The sequence below is a fragment of the Penaeus chinensis genome, chromosome 24 (assembly GCF_019202785.1).
Source record: "Penaeus chinensis breed Huanghai No. 1 chromosome 24, ASM1920278v2, whole genome shotgun sequence".
NCBI classification, from domain to species: domain Eukaryota; kingdom Metazoa; phylum Arthropoda; class Malacostraca; order Decapoda; family Penaeidae; genus Penaeus; species Penaeus chinensis.
Window position 1 is genome coordinate 1,900,477 of NC_061842.1, and position 5,000 is coordinate 1,905,476.

General features: G+C 37.7%; 1 protein-coding gene across 1 annotated transcript in view; it reads left to right on the forward strand.

Annotated features, from left to right (window-relative positions):
* LOC125038385 (glycine receptor subunit alpha-2-like) overlaps nucleotides 1–5,000 on the forward strand; it is a 130,200-nt gene that overhangs the window by 104,546 nt on the left and 20,654 nt on the right. The gene's annotated exons all lie outside the window — the stretch shown is intronic.

A 5,000-nucleotide genomic window follows, 5' to 3' on the forward strand; every position in this document is an offset into this window, starting at 1 on the left:
ATCATCATCATAATTATAATGATAAAAATACCAATAGCAATAACCCTGATTATACCTTTCAATATCCAACTCCTCTGAAAGAGGTATTCACGTGCTCCTTGGCACTCTCTTACTCAGTTCCTCTGGCACTGGGTAGGCTTATGAGGGCCACGTGCCAACTTGAGGTTAATGAAGCTTGAGGTTTGTTGGGGGGGGGGGGTTATGAGTGGTAGAGTAGAGAGTAGAAGAGGTAAGTATGAGTGCGGGAGAATGTGTGTTCGTTTCATGGGTGAGGGAGAGGCGTAAAATTCTTTCATGACTAAGGTGGATTCATGTGTATTCCTTTCATGAGTGAGGGAGAGCCATGAGTATTTGTTTCACGAATGCGGGATTGCCATGTGTATTATATTTCATGTGTAAGGGAAGCCTTCTGTATTTTTCCGCGAGAGTGAAACTTTACGTATTTCATGCTTTGAAGGCCAGCATTTAAAAGGGGGATAAAGGTTCCTCTGCTTTCTACAATCGGCACAAAAATCAATAATTTCGGGAACACGAGAGCGACATCATATATATATCTACAAAATTCGGTCAGTGGTTTATATACAAATATTGAAAAAAATATATATTATATATATATATATATATATAATATATACATGTATATATACATATATATATTTATATACATACATATATATATATATATATATATATATATATATATGGTCCTGATTTCAATTCCCCATCGCGACATATCGCCTTGAGAAGTCAAACGTAAGTGTCGTAGGGGAAGTCACCGCCGTGGCACAAGTGTTACCACGGTTGATTAGGAAAGGCATCCAATCAGGCAAGGGTGACACTGTCAAATAACCTGTCAAAAGTGAATTAAGGGCCCCTGTCCTGCAGTGGAATAAATGGCTGTTAAAAAAAAAAAAAAAAAAAAAAAAAAAGAGAAAGAAAAAAAACATTTTTCTCTGCCCTTATGTTTTTTTTTCCTTTCTTTTATTTATAAAAAGTAAGGATGAAGATTAAGACGTTGTTACGAATTTACCAAGTGCTGAGCAAGAAAATATCACAGACGCGAATTTGTCTTCATTGTTTCTGCGTTCGTTTGAATGGACTTCCGTCACTTAAAAGCTCTTTACATCCCCCCCCCCCCAAAAAAAAAAAAAAAAAAAAAAACAGCTTTTCATCTTGCTAGCCGTTTCCGGGGCCATATTGTTCTTTTAGGCTTATTTTCTCTTTCTTTACGAACTAGAGCGAGGGTTACGGCGAGAAAGACGGACGCGGCAACATCCGCCGTCTTTGTTGTTATGAGCCGTACTTTAAAAAAACTTCGTACAGCTGCAGTCGAGCTCAGGCGTTCGGACGCTACGAAGAGTGATAGCTTCGTCAATAACCTCTACTGCCAACTTAAACATGAAATTGGCGCGAAATTTGATGCTTCTTGATATTTTCAGTTTGGCTATCACTTAAAATGCCAATTAATCATTTCTTAACGTACAGCTATCTTAGAAAAAGGTTGTTGACTTAACACGCATTAATCATTAACTCTCACGCATATACTGTCATACAGTCTCTAATACGCACATATATATTTGTTTTAACCATTAACCATATACAAGTGTGCATATACACCTATGCAGCATTTTATGAACATAATATTTATAATGTCTGTTTTCCCTAAACCCTTCTCTTTTGCTAATGTTACCATTTATTTCCCTTCCGTTGTCTTTTTATTGTTCACTAGTCTTATTACATGTTCATTTACATGTTCATTACATAAATAATATATCATTGCTTTATAGTCATGTTTTATATGAAATTGCCCTACTGAAAATTGCCAAAAAAGGAAATAGCTATGAAGACCTTACCCAGAATTCTCTCTGTGCAATGCATAGGTCTTGAATGATTTGTTTCATATCTTATATCACAGCCCCTAAGGATTGCTTGCGGTCGTCATGGGATTTGAATGCAGAATATATACAGAATCCCCTGACAAATATCCAATGCATTGGTCTTGCTCTAATTTCGGGCAGCAATCACTGTTTGGAGAAAATTGCTGTTTTACACAAAAAATGGCAAAGGCATATGATGTGATATGTAACATAATGTTGGAAAGTGCTTGCATCTTGTAGTAATGTTTCTTTGATACATCTAAAGACAAATTTCTGAGATAGTTTGAAATTATCAGCAATGGTCAATTGCAATCCACCTAAAGCCATGCACTCCAAAGTAATTGTGCCAGGAGCACTGTCATGATTATACCCATGGATAAATGGATATGTATACACATATACATAAATATATATGTGTGTGTGTGTGTGTGTGCACAATACTTATATACATACATATGTACATATGCGTATATACATGTGTGTGTGTGTGTGTGTGTGCATGTATGTGTGTGTATGTGTGCACAATACGTATATATATATATATATATATATATATATATATATATATATATATATATACATATGTGTGTACATTTGCGTATATACATGTGTGTATGTGTGTGTGTGTATGTATATATGTATATATGTGTGTGTGTGTGTGTGTGTGTGTGTGTGTGTGTGTGTGTGTGTGTGTATGTGTCTGTGTGTGTGTGTGTGTGTGTACATATATGTATGTACATTTATATATACATATAATATTTGTTGAGAGACGGATTAACAGTGAAGAAGAAAGCTGTCGAAGCTGTTCAGAGTACAAACGCGGCGAGCGACAGCGTCAGCGTTGGTGGTAGCGTGTAGATTGTAGAAAAATAGGAAGCTGTGGTTAATATATCCCCGTGTGTTAACTCCATTAAGCAACTTGATCATAAGAAGTGAAAAAAAAATATCAACCTGGAATACAGTAGAAAAAACACGCAAAGAGCAACCGACGTTAATTGCACAAATGATTGCAAGCCAACAACCATAGTATTGTATATGTGTGTGTGTGTTTTTATGCATGTTTGTATGTGTGTGTGTGTTTCTATGCATGCATGCATGTATGTTTGTGTGTGTATGTGTGTGTGTGTGTGTGTGTGTGTGTGTGTGTGTGTGTGTGTGTGTGTGCGTGCGTGCGTGCGTGCGTGCGTACATATGTGTGTGTGTGTGTGTGTGTGTGTGTGTGTGTGTGTGTGTGTGTGTGTGTGTGTGCGTGTGTGTGTGTGTGTGTGTGAATTAATCCCCAGTGATAAAACCGCACAAGATTAACGGATCCTTGAACCTGACATTTCCTCGGCGTTCAACAGGCTTACCCGCTCTCCAGACGGCGAAAGGGGGGGGGGGGGGAAGCTCAAAGGCCTCCGCCCTCAGAGGGTTTCCGTTTTCCGTCACGAAGGGGGGACTCGCTTTTATCCCGCCTCTCGACACTCGGAGAAAATGAATCGTTTTTGAGGGGGTACTTTCCTTTCCTTAAAGGTATTGGATAAAGGAATATTACGGTTAGATTGTTACTTTGTAGGTTCTTCCGTTCGACGTTTTGTTATGTAAAAAATATTATCTCATATGGTTTTATAACATTCATAGTTTACATTTTTTTTAAGTATACATGTCAAACCTCGATGGAAAAATATTATTTTCTATCACAGAGTCTTTCAAATTGATATTATGATATACTAGTATGCAGTACTCATCCAGTAAATTATAAGATTGCTAGGAACTTCACAGCCGTTTTCATGTAACTGGTTAATTTAATTTTTATTTTCTAACTTTCCGGTTGAAAGAACTATATCCATTTATGCAACAGACTAAAATTAGGAGGTTAAACCCGCAGCAAATAAATATAAGGGTAATAATAAAAATCACGTACTTCACGTAGCCAGAGTAGGAGTAATTGTAATCCCGGTAGTACCAGTAGACATTTATTGAGACTACGGCAGAAGAAAAACAACGAACGGGGAGTTGTAACCGTTGTTACTGTATAATCTTCTGAACAGTTACGTAACAGTTCCCACAACTTTAGTCAGCAAAAACATCCCCTTTCAACCTCTCGGCGCAATTAATTCAGGTACAGATCTTAACGACGTATCCCAAGTATACCATTACCGGATTTTTCCGTACACAGGTAGACCCTTACATGAAATTACATCAAAGAGCAAAGTTAGGCTTCGAAGTTCCCCGAAAAAAAGACTTATTCTGAAAGAGGTCACTCATTCCGAGCCTGAAGAGCCATTTTTTTTTGTGAGCTGCAGTAACATCTGCCCGTATTTCCTCAGAGCAGTGGGAGGCAAAGGCGATTTATAACTTGGATTAGAAGCCAGAAGAAGAATTCCGTCTGTCTTTCATATTTCCTGTAAGTGTTCACTCACAGGAAATATGAAAGATGTGCAGGCCCTTTCCCCATCAATAAAGTTGACTGTTAGCTTATAAAACTTATAACTTGCTATAAACCTGATTTTTCATAACGTATCAATTCCTTATTGAAAATTATAACTTTTACCTGCACTGCGCTGACAAACACACGACAGGTTACAAGTCAATAGCTTCTGTCAGTAACTCCGTTTTCTGATGTTTTTATCTTTATTTCTTTATTTCTTTAACCGGACAACGCTATCGAATTCGCGGAAATGTGTCATTTGTTACTCTTGAAAGGCTGAAGTTAAAATTGAAGTCGTGAGTGTGTGTGTGTGTGTGTGTGTATGTGTGTATGTGTGTGTGTGTGTGTGTGTGTGTGTGTGTGTGTGTGTGTGTGTGTGTGTGTGTGTGTAAATGTAATAACCAGTTGGACATATAGGTACATATTTCAACCAGAATATATTTGCATTAGATCTTATGACAAAATCCAATAAGTGAAAAAGTCAACCTACGGAGTCTCAGGATATTTTTTTTAAATCGCAGGATCTCGGTGGCTGAAAGAGAACATCCCTTCTGGCTATTTCCAAATCCGCCATGGTAAGAGGCCTCACCTTCACCTCGTCAATGCTCAAGTCATGTTCTGGGGACATGCTCGTGACCGAAGCTTCGAAACTTTACATGTTCTGTTATTACATTTTCGAAACAAGTTCGAGTCATATTGAATAGCGATTTTGA